This window comes from Cetorhinus maximus, chromosome 11 (genome assembly GCF_964194155.1).
Source record: "Cetorhinus maximus chromosome 11, sCetMax3.hap1.1, whole genome shotgun sequence".
Classification (NCBI taxonomy): Eukaryota; Metazoa; Chordata; class Chondrichthyes; order Lamniformes; family Cetorhinidae; genus Cetorhinus; species Cetorhinus maximus.
In genome coordinates, this window is record NC_135889.1 from 10,230,630 (window position 1) to 10,244,997 (window position 14,368).

Sequence of the window (14,368 nt, forward strand, 5' to 3'; positions counted from 1 at the left end):
TCCCCCTGCAAGTATCACGAGACCCAGGTTTGGGCCCATAACATGAGGAGCCCTGGGACCAAGAGGAGGGAATCTAGAGACAGAAAACTCGGGAGAGGTCCCAAAGAGAGAGAGCCCCCAGGGAAGGAGACCACGGGGGAGAGGAGCAAAGAAAGAGGCTTCAAGCTGCAAAAGTGCTGCTGTTGGCAGGCTCCAGGTAGTGAGGGCTCAGGAGAAGCCCTGGAGAGTTGAAAAGGTCATTGATTCAGTCTTCGGAGAAAAGATTAAACCATCAGGAGGTGAGCAGTCGTTGAGGCATTCTGATTCAGACCGCATTCAGAGGCTGGATCTTCGAAAGTGAAGACTGGAAAACCCTTCATGAGGGAGACAGAGATTTAACAGAATTGTGTAACATGGATACTGATGTCTGGGTGGGTTGCTGAGAAATCCGTGGATCGGTCTTGATCGCATCTACCATGTATTGTGCAGTGTAGTGTGTTCAACCACAGTTCGTCTGTCAATCCACGTGTATCTTGTTAATTCTGAATGTCAGAGTATAAGATAGCTATTGTAAATTGCTTGACATTTCTTTTTCTATAGTAAAGTTTATTTTGCTACGTTTACAACTGTGGAATCTTGTGGATTTATTCACTCACTGAGTACGTGGGATCTCACACTTAGGCTACTTTAAACAAAACGTTATTGATCGTTAACTGGATCATACCAAATTTGGGGGTCTGCTCCAGATTCATAACACTATTCGCCTCAACCACTCCCTGCGGCAGCGAGTTCATTCTTACCACTTTTCTGGTAAGGAGGTTTCTCATGAAATCTATGTTGGATTATTGAACCCCTTCATAATTTTAAAGACTTTCATCAGGTCACCCTACAGTCTTTTTTCTAGAGAAAAGCACTCCAGCCTTTCCTGAGTGTTAAAAGCTCTTAGTTCTGGTATTATCCTTGTGAATCTTTGTTGCACCTTCTCCTGTGCCTCTATTTCCTTTTTCTAAATGGATGCCACAAATGTTGACAGACTCCCAGAGAGTCAACAGAGGAGATTTACTAGAATGGCACCAGGGATGAAGGGACTGCAGCTGGTTGGAGAGACTAGGGAAGCTGCTTAGATCATAGGGCAGAGAAGGAGACCATTTGGCCCATCGAGTCTATACCAGCTCTCTGTATAGAAAATTCGCCAGTCACTTCACCCCGTTCTGTCCCTGTAGCTCTACAAGTTTATTTCTTTATGTGCCCATCCGATTTCCTTTTGAAATCATTCAACGTCTCTGTTTCCACCAACCTCGTGGGCAGTGTTCCAGGTCATTACCACATTGCTGCTTAAAAAAAGTTCTTCCTCACATCCTCCCTCTCCATCTCTTGACCAAAACCTTAATCCTTCTCTGCTAGCCTTTGTACGATCAGCTAGTGGGTACACCATTTCTTTGTCTACCTTATCTAAACCTGTCACAATCTTGTACCCATCTATCAAATCTCCCCTTTGCTCCCAGCTTCTCCAACCTAAACCTTTATCCCTGGAACTGTTCTGGTAAATTTCCTCTGCACCCTTACTCACATCCTAAAGTGTGGTGACCAGATCTGGATGCAATCTTCAAGTTGTGACCTATCTGAGCTTTATAAAAGTATATGGAGGCAGAAGATGTGAGCATGATTCCTAAATGAATACTTTGTGTCTGTGCTCACAAAAGAGAGGGGACATTGCAGATATTGTAGTTAAGGAGAGAGACATATAATGACACAGACACACACACACACACACACACACATAGGAGACAGACCAACACATACAGGGAGACACACGCACAGGCACAGTGAGAGAGAGAGAGAGACACACACAAACACTCTCAGAGAGATGTGTGCACGCAGACATACATGCCCCAACACACAGACAGGAAGACACACACACAGGGACACCCAGAGATACATGCACAGAGTAGGAGTATTGTGGACCATGAAGGGAGGAGTGTGCAGTTACTTCTAGCCCCACTTCTCCATCAGTCGTAGAAATAGTTTAAATGTTTAATTCACCCACAAAACTGACCAGTTGTTTGCCTTTGATACTGTTATTTCCAGCATAAAACGATTCTAAACAGGCTTCTTTCACTTCAGTAAACACACAAAAACAATTATTATAAAACAAACTACTTTTTAAAAAAAGTTAACAAAGTGGTTAACATACAAGCTGTAGTTCAGAAGTATAATGATTTTTCCCTTAAAAAAAAATATTTGAACGCCCATACACACACACACAAACACAAAATAGGACAAAACACAGTTCCCTGCTGAGGCTGGAGTATGGGAACATTTCTTTTAAAAGGATGACATTCAAACAGATCTGTTGATCTGACAGAATTCTGGTCACAATTGGTCTGGAAGTTCTTTCGGACAGATTTGTTGGTGAACCTGTCCTTGATGACTCTTACTTATCAACATTTTGACAAGGAGACTGACAGGAGGGAGGTCGAGCGTTGGGAGAAATTTAGTTGTGGGGCTAACAGAGGCACAATGGGCCAAATAGCCTCCTTCTGTCCTGTAACCATTCGCTGGTTCTCTGAGCAGTGGCCCAAGGGTCAAGCATCAGACCACCTGTATTAGCAGTTTGAGGAACTCTGAGGCTATTAACAGCGAGAAAGCAAGAGGAGCAGCGTGGCCTTTAACAGTGAGGGAGTGCGAGAAGCAGCCGGGCCATTAACAGTGAGAGAATACAAGAAGAGTGAGAAACCATTAAAGAGCGTGGAGAACAGCTGATTGGTGAATATTTCTAGACTTTAAAGTAGAAGTAAGGTGTTTAGGTCTCTATTTCCTTTTTTCTTTTTTTTCTCTTAAAAATAGCTTAAGTCTCAGATCAATACTAGTGTGTAAAAAAATTAAACTAGAGTGCAAAGAGCAGGGGATTCTTCAAGTGTAAAGAGCAGGGATACGAGAGTAATTAATTAAGTAATTAAACAAAACATGATATTGATGGCAGGATGGGTGTTGTGTTGCTGCTGCAGCATGTGGGCGCTGCTGGATGCCAAGGTGATCCAGAGTGAACACACCTGTAGTAAGTGTTTGCAGCTCAAGGAACTTCGGATCAGAGTTAAGGAGCTGGAGTCCTAGCTGCAGACATTGTGCCACATCGGGGAGGGGGAAAGTTACCAGGACACTTTGCTTCAGGAGGTGGGTCACACCCCTCAGATTAAGTAATTCAAATTTGGTCACAATTCATAAGTCACAAGTCAGCAAAGCCACAGTCAAGAAAGAAACAGGACAATTCCTTTAAGCTAACCAGCAGAACCAAGAATCTCCAAACCCACTGCTCAACTGCCAAAGTCAGATCTATCAAAATCACCCAACTAACGGCCGCAACATTTCACCATTTGTCCTCATGGACAACCCAAAGACTGGTTCGAATATCTTTTTAACTTTTATTTTTGGACTCGTATTTCTCATTTCTAACCTGTGTGTATGTATGTCGCATTTTTATTTTTTCTCATATTTTAGTAACTAATAAACTCACTCTTTCTTTGACTCAAGAAAGCCTGGTTAAATTGGCTCCTTTTAAAACATAAATGTATTTGGACTGGGAAAAGGTATCCACGATGGAAGGGATACCTTTTAAATTGACCTTGTTGCAACCGACCGAGGGGGTTGAATAAGGAAACAGAGTCAGTTCACCCCTCCTCACCCGGGAATATAACAATTTAGGGTACCTCATCCAGGATCATAATTGGGGGACCTCGCCCAGAGACTGGTCGTAACAGGTTTAATGAATCATAACCGTCAGTCATGCATCTGATCTGAAACCTCTTTCTGTCCACGTGTTTAATAAAATCTCTACACTACACAAATAGACAATGTCTAGATCATTGGTGCTTAGCTATGGATGGGATTAACTCTTGGCCTTACATACAAAAGATGGCACATGCCACTTCTATACAGGACAGTGACCAAATTTTGCAAGCCTAATTTAGCTCCAGCTGTCAGCTCTGTTAGGTGAAGCTGTTTTTGATCAGGAATAGAAAGAATGTGATCATCGAGCTACCTGAGGAGAGACAGACCTTCATGCTCTGGAAACAGCTGCTTTATATAAAACTCAAATCTGTCCAATGTACCATACTTATGTTGTGACCCACATCTCTGTGACCATTCCCATTCCTTTTATGTTCTTCCCAAGACTGTTCCATTTTAAAACCTTCTTGCCTGCCATCTGAATTTTCCAACATACAGAATAAAGTAAGACTGCTCCCAGCATCAGGAAAAACAATATATTTTTTGCAGTTCATTGGGCCATGCGTGTCAGGCTGTGCCTATGATTTATACCTGGATTTGATGGGACGTTTTTTTACTTTGGATTACTCAATCTTCTTCCCTCTCCACCAAACTTTTCCCTTCTCACTTTCTCCCAGTTGTCGATGGTATGGAGGCGTTTCACAATTCCACATGTCCAATATCTCACACTCATCAGAGTGACTGGCAGAAGTCATCTTCAAAACTGGTGGCCCAATAAAATGGCAGGCACATGCCATGCCTTGTGGTGACATGTTATTCCCACCACAATATACCATTACTGTGCCTGTGTACTGCCACCCCGCCCCAGCACACAAGCACACACATCTACTACAGGGCCCCTAATGTGTCAATGGTGAGGAGGTCCTCAGGTTGGACTATCCAATTCCAGCACGTCTCCTCTCTTTCTTTCAGTTTCCTCCCATTGTTTGCCACCATAGCAGTCGGTGAAACAGGCACAGGCAGACACCCCCACAGTTTATTATTCTATCCCCTGCTCCTTAACAGGAGGTAAGCTAGGTTGCAGGGGGTTGGGAGGGGATTTGGGGATTGAACATATTTAAATGCTGCAATGGGGCCCTTCTGCCAGCAGCTATGAAAGCGGTTTATACTTTAGGCAGGGAGAATTTGAAAAAAATTTAAATAATTTTGATTCTATGAACGATCCTTTCAATATAAAGTGCAGACAGAAGAACAATACATTGGGGAAATGGAGACTAGTACATTTTAGGCTGTGCAGTACTGATTGAGGCAAGCGGCTGTGAAAAAAATCACCATGAAGTATTGTGCTGGCTTAACATGAAACAGACCCAATGATTTCAAAGTTCTGTTAGGCTAAGGAAGTTGGCTTGGTGTTAAACACCTTCCCTTGTTGAGAATATCAGTGCAGTTTGAAAATGTCAAACGCTGATCCCACACTCACCCGCAAAACATTCACACGAAACCCCCCCAACACGCTAACCAGACAGAGAATGGGGAGTTTACTGAGGGTTCTGTTTGTTGTTTTTTCTTATTGGCATCAGCGTGGATTGTACAGTCTGTGTGTCTGTCTTCTAAGGGTCTCCAGATGCTTTCTGTCCAGCCCAGTGAAGACATGTAAATAAACTTGAGTTAAACACAGCCTCGTGTCCAACTCCATTTTAAATCTGGAGGATTTCTCCCTTTTCTATGAGACAGATGAGGGAGATGGGGCTGGCTCCAATGCTCCCTTCACATTTTGGTTGTTGTACACAATCATTTTTCTCCAGTGTGCAGTTCCTATATATTTGGATCTATAAGTTTGGTTTCCTGGCATTCTCTCTCTCTGTTGTTTGGGATCTTACTGTGCTGTCACTTCTGATTTCTCCAGCGTTTAATTTGGCTCCTGTTGCAGAAGAAAGGTTGCTCTCCCCTCTCGCTGTCCCCTCTTGCTCTTTCATTCTTTTTGCCTTTAAAATATCCAACACTGATCCCGCCATGACGGTCAATGTTCCTGCAAAGCTCCGTGCAGCAGGCTGAAGGTACCACACAGGCCCAGCTCCCTGATAAATAATCGTGCCACCCTCTCTTTTAGAGAACACAGATTTAAAGTGATTGGTGAAAGAACCAACAGCAGCATTGAGACAGAGGTCGGGATTTTCTGTCCCCGACACCAGCCAACATCGTCGCAGACGGGACTGGGAAATGTGGAGAGCGGTTGACTTTTAAAGGCTCTCCAAGTTTTCCTGTTCAGCCCGTGATGATGCCCATGACCTCTGGGCCAGAAAGTCCAGCGCAGAGAGTTATGTCGCTGGAGGCCACTCGGCCCATCGAGTCCATGCTGGTTTTCTTTCGAGCAACCTAGTCAGTCCCATTTCCCCATTCTATCCCTGCAGCTCTGTGAGGAAAATCTTTCATGCAGCGAGTGGTTAGGATCTGGAACGCACTGCCTGAGAGTGCGGCAGAGGCAAATAGTGTGCGTGTGCGTGTGTACTCACGCATGCGTGTGTGTGTCTCTCTGTCCCTCACTGTCTGTGTGTGCCGATCTGTGTGTGTGTCTCTCTGTCTCTGTGTGTGTGTGTGTTTATGTGTGTCAGAGTGAATGTGAGTGAGTGAGAGTGACAGAGTCTACATGAGTGTCTGAAGGTGAGAGAGAGAGAGTGTGATTGTGAGTGTGATAGTGATTGTGTTTGTGTTTTCCTGTGTGTGTCAGTGAATGAGAGTCTGCGAGTGTGTGTGTCTCAATAAATTCCAGAGCAGACTCGATGGGCTGAATGGCCTACTTCTGCTCATACATCTCATGGTCTAATAGCTGACCAGATAATTGAGTCTCTCTCTCTCTCACTCTCATGCGAGCGCACCCACGTACTCACACGGACTCATACACTCACACACTCACACGGGTGCTCACACACTCATAGTCACACTCGCGCGCGCACATGCACACTCATATGGTCATAATCATGTGTGCGCTCACGCACACTCACACTCACACACACACACACTCCTACCCTCACACGTACATATATGCGCGAGCTCACACTCATACTCGCACACAAACTCTGTTGTGGAGGATGGAGTCAGAGGGGTGAGGAATGGGGAGAGGGCAAGGGGAGAGGGCAAGGGGGAGTTGCACCGGGGGGTGTGGGGGATATGCGAGGGGAAGGGTGGATGAGCTGGCCATTCATACTTGAGTTGAGCTGGTGTCTTACGGGTCCTCATTGCACCCACTGTCACGCAATTACACCCAACTCAGAAATAAAGTATCAATGAGCTTGCTGTATTAAAACACCACTGACAGACAGGCTCAGATTACCTCCACGTCTGACCACACAACATTAGAGAACTCCCTGCTCCTAATATGTCTCTGAGTTAGTCCCAGTAGGACTTTGCCTTTTCTCATTCCCTATTTTTGAGACGTATTGAACAGCTCTGTCACATCTCTCATCTGTATCACTTCACAGAACATCAACAACAGTTAAAATGAAGTTTATATTGAAACTCTGTCAAATTTTAAAGTAAAACATTTGAAGGAATGAGTTCAGTGAGCACATTCCTGACCAAGTCTCTTGATGTGGTTGGTGCATTCCCAATAGAAACCTCCTCCATTCTGGTCAGTCGCCATTCAGGGACTCCCACGAGTCGGCAGGGATGTTTGACCTCATCAGGGCTGCTTTGAGGACATTCTTAAAGTGTTTCCACTGTCTTTTTGGGAGTCTCCTGTTGAGACCCAGTTCCGATTGCAACAGTTGCTTCAGGAACCTGGTGTTGGGTATAAAGGCCGGTTAAGGCCATGGTTGGACGCGTTGAGGAACAGAGGGGGTGCACAAGGTGGTCTTGATCTGCAGACCAGGGGAACCAGCACTCCAGACTGATTCGGAGACCCTCCAAGCTGCAGACCGCCCTGTGAAGAGGCTTCCATCGAAGAGTGATGGCAGAGCCTTAATATTTGAGCTGTAAGGTTCTGGGGTTTGGGCCCACAGATACCTAAATAGGCAATCGACTAGTCGGAAGTAATTTTAAGATTTTTAATTAAGTTTGATAAGAAACAACAGTTTATATATGATACAGTAACTAATAAGACAGAAAACGTATATGACTCTGTCAGTGGTTTACTGGTCCCAGAGGGCAGACGGACGGTTGGCACAAAGTGTGTTGATCTCATCACCCACCTCCTCTTCCATTTTAAGAGCACTGCAACCTCACCACGACACCTCACCAGTATCTCACCGGGACCTCAGCAGGACATGGACCCTGTCCTTCAGCACTTGTTAATATATTCTTTTTCTGGGGGCTGGTAGCTTACCCAGTGTCAATCATCTATTCAAACTATCCTGATCAATCGACACAGACAGGTACCCAAACTGCCAGGGTGCTTACCACCAACCCCCCCCTGCCCCAGTTCACCATCCTGCTTGAGGCCAACTTTTTAGTTTATACCCTGGTCCTTTCTAAACACTTGCATACATAAGGGAGAGCACAAGACACCATCCTACCAACTTAGAATGTCAACATGGCAGCCTGAACTAAGACTGTTTACAGGTCAAAGTGTTTAGAAATTCTCTTTCCAGAGAGAGAATCAAAGCTGTTTAGCTAATCCCGTACTAGACAGAAAATATCTGCTTTTTCAAGACCCCAAGTCCTTATAGAGCAGCTGTTCAGGGGTGATGTCAGGAAGCAATTCTTTGCACAACAATGTTCAACCATATACTGCCCCCTGCTGAAGATGAACAATCTCCCCCAGCTGCTCCTATCCAATGTCTTGTGTATCTCATCTGTGTTCAAACTACCCTCTACCAATGATTCATTGTTTTAAATTGCTCGTTCATGGGATTTGGGCATCACTGGCTAGGCCAGCATTTATTGCCTAGCCCTAATTGCCCTTGTTCAGAGGGCATTTTTAAGAGTCAACCACCTTGCTGTGGGTCAGGAATCACATGTATGTGTGCCCGACCAGGTAAGGACAGCAGATTTCCTTCCCTAAAGGGCATTAGTGAACCAGATGGGTTTTTATGACAATCGGCAATGGTTTTTTGGGTCAGCATTAGACTTTTAATGCTAGGTTTTTATTGCATTCAAATTTCACCATGATGGGATTTGAACTCAGGTCCCCAGAGAATTACCCTAGGTCTCTGGAATACTATTCCAATGATAATACCACTATGTTAAGGGGAGAGAGTCTGGTTGCACTTGGGCTGGGAGACACCATCACTCGGTGTCTATAGGCCTCACTCGGGTTTGCTTGATAGTAAGCAGAAAGCAGTCCACTTAATTTCCAACACAGTTTCACTGGAAGCCACTCCCATAGCCTGCAGAAAACTGAAAGAAACAAAAATGTAATGAGTGGAATGCCCACTGTCGTCAATCCACATAGAAATTTCTGGTAAAACACACTCTGCTCCCTTGTGTAATAAAGACTGGAGCAGGTTGGCACGTTAACAATGCACATCCACATTAAAGTACAAATGGGCCAGCAGCTTCAGGGGAGGAGGAGATTCACTGGGAACTGCAAATTTCCAGGATTTGCTGGTTGATTTACATTGTTTCAGCTAACAGAGAAAGCACCTCTGTTTGTGCCCGAGAGAGATTATGTACCATACAGAGTGTCGTTCCCACTGCTGCTCGTAATCCAGGCTGCACTGAGGGAGTGCTGCATTGTCAGAGGTGCCAACATTCAAATGTGACATTAACGAGGCCCCCCCTCCACCGTTTCAAGTGGATTCAAAAGACCCCTTTTGAAGAGGAGCTTGGGAATTCACCCTGGCACCCCGGACACTCTTTATCCCTCCTCCAACATCACTAAAACAGATTACCTGGTCATTGTCTCACTGACACTTGTTGGGATCTTGGGAATTGGCTCCCACGTTTCCTACATTACAACAATGACTACGATTCAAAAGTGCCGAATTGCCGAATTGGCTGGAAATACTGTGGGATGTCCTGAGGTCATGACTGGCGCTATAGGAATGCTAATTTCTTCCCTTCTCTGTTCCTGCAGGCACCAGTTTTAACACTCGCCTCCTAAGCCTCACACTGCCGATGAGGGGAGAGTTTCACTCAACCCCTCACCTACATGAACCACCCGCCCACCACACCACCTGCCCCAAGTTACAGCTGAGCCTTTCCTTGATCAGGTATTTGATGAGCTCTCATTTCGGTCAATAATTACTTACTGCCCGGGCAACACATCTTGAGATGTGACGTTGGCGTTTCCTCTGAATTCCAGTTTTTGGGAGCGTGAATGGATTAGGTCCACCTCATAAACTATTAGCCTAAAACTACTGTCAAAGACCGTTGTCACCCCACACCTCTCTGTAATTATGACTCACACCCACCCAAGGCTCGTTCAGTGTTTATGTTCAGCTTGTCTTCCAGTGAAGCCTTTGGCAATGGCAAAGTGATCAAATAAATCTCTATTATCATTAACACTTACTTTTGCTCCATTCTTTCAACTGAGGCTTTAACAGGTTCCGGAACTTCCTGAAACATTTGGTAGTAAGATAAAGACTCAACAAAGCCTTTGATCCACAAGATTGATGCTTGTTGCTTGAATGGAATATTATCAACTCTGGGGGAAAAACAGATATCCTTTTCAAATATGAAAACACAAAATGCTGGAAACACTCAGCAGGTCAGGCAGCAATGGTGAAGAGAGATAAAGATTTAATGGGCAACATTTTCCCCCCATCAGGGCAGAAGTGCGGAAGTGGGCGCGGGTGGGCTGGCCTCCAATCGGCGCCCTGGTTGGGGGCGCGCCGCCATTTTACGTGTGCAGGCCAATTAAGGCCCGCCCAGCGTGACATCTGCCAGGGAGCACTTGCTCCCTGTGCAGACGGGGTGGAATTCCCTCAGCCAGGAGTGCGCTCTTTTGTGCGTGCGTGCAAAAGAGCGCACAGATCTCCCTGAGGTAAAGTGCTGCCTCAGGGAGATCATCCACGATGTAAAACTTTTACTAAAGGTGGTTAAAAAATGTCCCTGCCATGTCACCTCATGTGACACTGTCACATGAGTTGGGGCATGTCCATAACTTTTATTTGAACATTTAATAAAAATTTAAATACCCTCATGAAACCTCATCCCGATCGTGGATGAGGTTTCATGCTTTTTCCAAAGCCTACCTGGGCTCCCAGCCTGCCCGCCAACCTTAAGGTTGGTTTATTAGGTGAATCTGGATGCTAAATTAGACTGCTTCCAATTAACTGGTTGCTCCCCAGTGTCCAGTGACTCGCTCATAAAGGTCACTAGCGTCTCCCACATCTTCCTCATCTCTCTGAACACACCTGGTAATTTATTTGAGTCCTATTAGCCTGCCTCAGAGTTTGTTCACCATGGAATCGATAAGGTAAGGCTACCTCATCAAACCAGTTTTAGTCAATTGAAGTACTTATACCGGGTAATTATTTAACAATTACGCAGGATACAAAACTGTAAAAATCTATTGTGTTAACTGCAAGATAAGGCCTAATGGTCAATTATCAAAGCATTTTTTGCGATGGAGAAACATAAAGGATGGGCAGGTCCATCAATCATGTTAATGAGTTTTTTAATGGCCTTAATAGGCCGAACTGAAAATCTAAATGACGCGGGGTGACGTCGGGATGCATGCCCGATGTATTCATGTGTTATTTTATGCCAATGTTTCAATTCAATGACCTTTTGTCAGAACTGGAGGAAGTTGAAGTTTGTATCATCTCTCAAGGTAAAAACCCACAATTCTATCCCTTTCTTTGCCCGTTTTATCAATCCAAGCCATTGCTTTTAATGCCCTGTGTGAATCTGTCCCCTAATTCCCTCTGTTCATTCAAAACTTAACTGGACCAGCCATATAAATACTGTGGCTACAAGAGCAGGTCAGAGGCTAGGAATTCTCAGGAGAGTAACTCACCTCCTGACTCCCCAAAGCCTGTCCACCATCTGCAAGGTACAAGTCAGGAGTGTTGATATTGATACAGAAACATTAAGATACCGAAGGTCCATGATGTAACAAGCCAACTCAGAGATTTGCTTACGAACAGAATTTCTCTCTTCAAAACTCTATCACGGCTATGTAACCCACGTTCTCCTTATATATACTTGTGTGTACATTCTGACTGCCCACGGCTACATAACCTATGTTCTCACTATGTATACTCACGTGCGCATTTTGACTGCCCACCCTGGACCACATTTATTCTTTCAGTCTCTCTCTTTTTTCCAGGCCCCTCTTGGGCCTTCTCTGCTTGTCCTCCCAGCAGAACCTCATCTCATTTCTCCTGTCATGGGGCTTTTCTCAACCCAAACCATTGCTGTCCCGCTGCACTTCCAAGCTTCAAATCCCCTTGACTAACCCTCAGCTTCCCTCTCCTGGCAATCCCAGACATTCTGTTTGCCAGGATTTTGATTAAGACTCTACCTTCAAACGATGGAGCAGCAACAAGTGATCCCTCCTCCCCTCTCAATGACCTTCCCACCCAGCAGGGAGAGGGTTAATCTTACCAGTCTCCTTCCCATTCTCTTTACTCCACTCCGACTATCCTGCTGGATTCTGTCAGTGGATCATTCACAACCCCCGCTCTCTCTTTCCCTTCAGAACAGCCGCTCACTTATCCACGAGGCTCTGGGACAAAGCATTTTGAAATCAATTTTCTGGGAGCTTGGTAGACAATGGAGGTTGGCGAGGTCAGGAGCAATGGGGACCGGAGGCTTAGTGCAGGATAGTGCATTTCTTAAAAGGTGAGAGGCTGGGAAGTGTTGAACTTCAAAGGGACTTGGGTATCCTTATTCATGAGTCACTGAAAACTAGCAGGCAGGTACAGCAAGCAATGAAGAAGGCAAACGGTCTATTGGCCTTTTTTACAAGAGGATTTGAGTACAGAAGTAAAGATGTCTTACTGCAATTACATAGAACCTCGGTCAGACCGCATCTGGGATATTGTGTCCAGTTTTGGTCTCCTCACCTAAGGAAAGATATACTTTCCATAGAGGGAGTGCAACAAATGGTCACCAATCTAATTCCTGGGATGGAGGGATTGTCCTCTGAGGAAAGATTAAATAGACTGGGATAAAAGCAAAAAACTGCGGGTGCTGGAAATCCAAAACAAAAATAAAAATACCTAGAAAAACTCAGCAGGTCTGGCAGCATCTGCGGAGAGGAACACAGTTAACGTTTCGAGTCCGTATGACTCTTCAACAGAAATAAGTAAAAATAGAAAAGAGGTGAAATATAAGCTGGTTTAAGGGGTGTGGGGGGGAGGGGGAATGGGACAGATAGAGCTGGATAGAGGGCCAGTGATAGGTGGAGATAACCAAAAGATGTCATAGACAAAAGGACAAAGAGGTGTTGAAGGCGGTGATATTATCTAAGGAATGTGCTAATTAAGGGTAGAAAGCAGGACGAGCAAGGTACAGATAGCCCTAGTGGGGGTGGGGTGGGGTGAAGGGAAGGGATCGAAATAGGCTAAAAGGTAGAGATAAAACAATGGATGGAAATACATTTAAAAATAACGGAAATAGGTGGGAAAATAAAAATCTATATAAATTATTAGAAAAAAAATGGGGGTATCGGATAGAGGGTGGGAATGGAGGAGAGAGTTCATGATCTAAAATTGTTGAACTCAATATTCAGTCCGGAAGGCTGTAAAGTGCCCAGTCGGAAGATGAGGTGCTGTTCCTCCAGTTTGCGTTGAGCTTCACTGGAACAATGCAGCAGGCCAAGGATGGACATGTGGGCATGAGAGCAGGGTGGAGTGTTGAAATGGCAAGCGACAGGGAGGTCTGGGTCATGCTTGCGGACAGACCGAAGGTGTTCTGCAAAGCGGTCACCCAGTCTGCGTTTGGTCTCTCCATTGTAGAGGAAACCTCATTGGGAGCAACGAATGCAGTAGACTAAATTGAGGGAAGTGCAAGTGAAATGCTGCTTCACTTGAAAGGAGTGTTTGGGCCCTTGGACGGTGAGGAGAGGGGAAGTAAAGGAGCAGGTGTAGCACTTTACCTCAGGGAGATCTGTGTGCTCTTTCGCGTGCACGCACAAAAGAGCGCACTCCTGGCTGAGGGAATTCCACCCCGTCTGCACAGGGAGCAAGTGCTCCCTCGCAGATGTCACGCTGGGCGGGCCTTAATTGGCCTGCACACGTAAAATGGCGGCACGCCCCCAACCGGGGCGCCGATCAGAGGCCAGCTCACCTGCGCCCGCTCCCGCACTTCTGCCCTGACGGGGGGAAAATGTTGCCCATTAAATCTTTATCTCTCTTCACCATTGCTGCCTGACCTGCTGAGTGTTTCCAGCATTTTGTGTTTGAAAAGGATATCTGTTTTGTCCCCAGAGTTGATAATATTCCATTCAAGCAACAAGCATCAATCTTGTGGATCAAAGGCTTTGTTGAGTCTTTATCTTACTACCAAATGTTTCAGAAAGTTCTCGAATCTGTTAAAGCCTCAGTTGAAAGAATGGAGCAAAAGTAAGTGTTAATGATAATGGAGATTTATTTGATCACTTTGCCATTGCCAAAGGCTTCACTGGAAGACAAGCTGAACATAAACACAGTACGAGCCTTGGGTGGGTGTGAGTCATAATTACAGAGAGGTGTGGGGTGACAACGGTCTTTGACAGTAGTTTTAGGCTAATAGTTTATGAGGTGGACCCAATCCGTTCACGCTCCCAAAAACTGGA

At 45.2% G+C, this 14,368-nt stretch overlaps 1 protein-coding gene and 1 long non-coding RNA gene across 2 annotated transcripts in view; both read left to right on the top strand.

Annotated features, from left to right (window-relative positions):
- The window catches only part of LOC144686385 (uncharacterized), a 42,704-nt gene extending 42,099 nt beyond the window's left edge, over window positions 1-605 (top strand). Inside the window, exon 2 of the long non-coding RNA XR_013577921.1 lies at window positions 279-605. This is a non-coding gene — a long non-coding RNA (uncharacterized LOC144686385). The remainder of the gene's footprint in view (window positions 1-278) is intronic.
- The window catches only part of LOC144686383 (uncharacterized), a 43,064-nt gene that overhangs the window by 4,941 nt on the left and 23,755 nt on the right, over window positions 1-14,368 (top strand). The gene's annotated exons all lie outside the window — the stretch shown is intronic.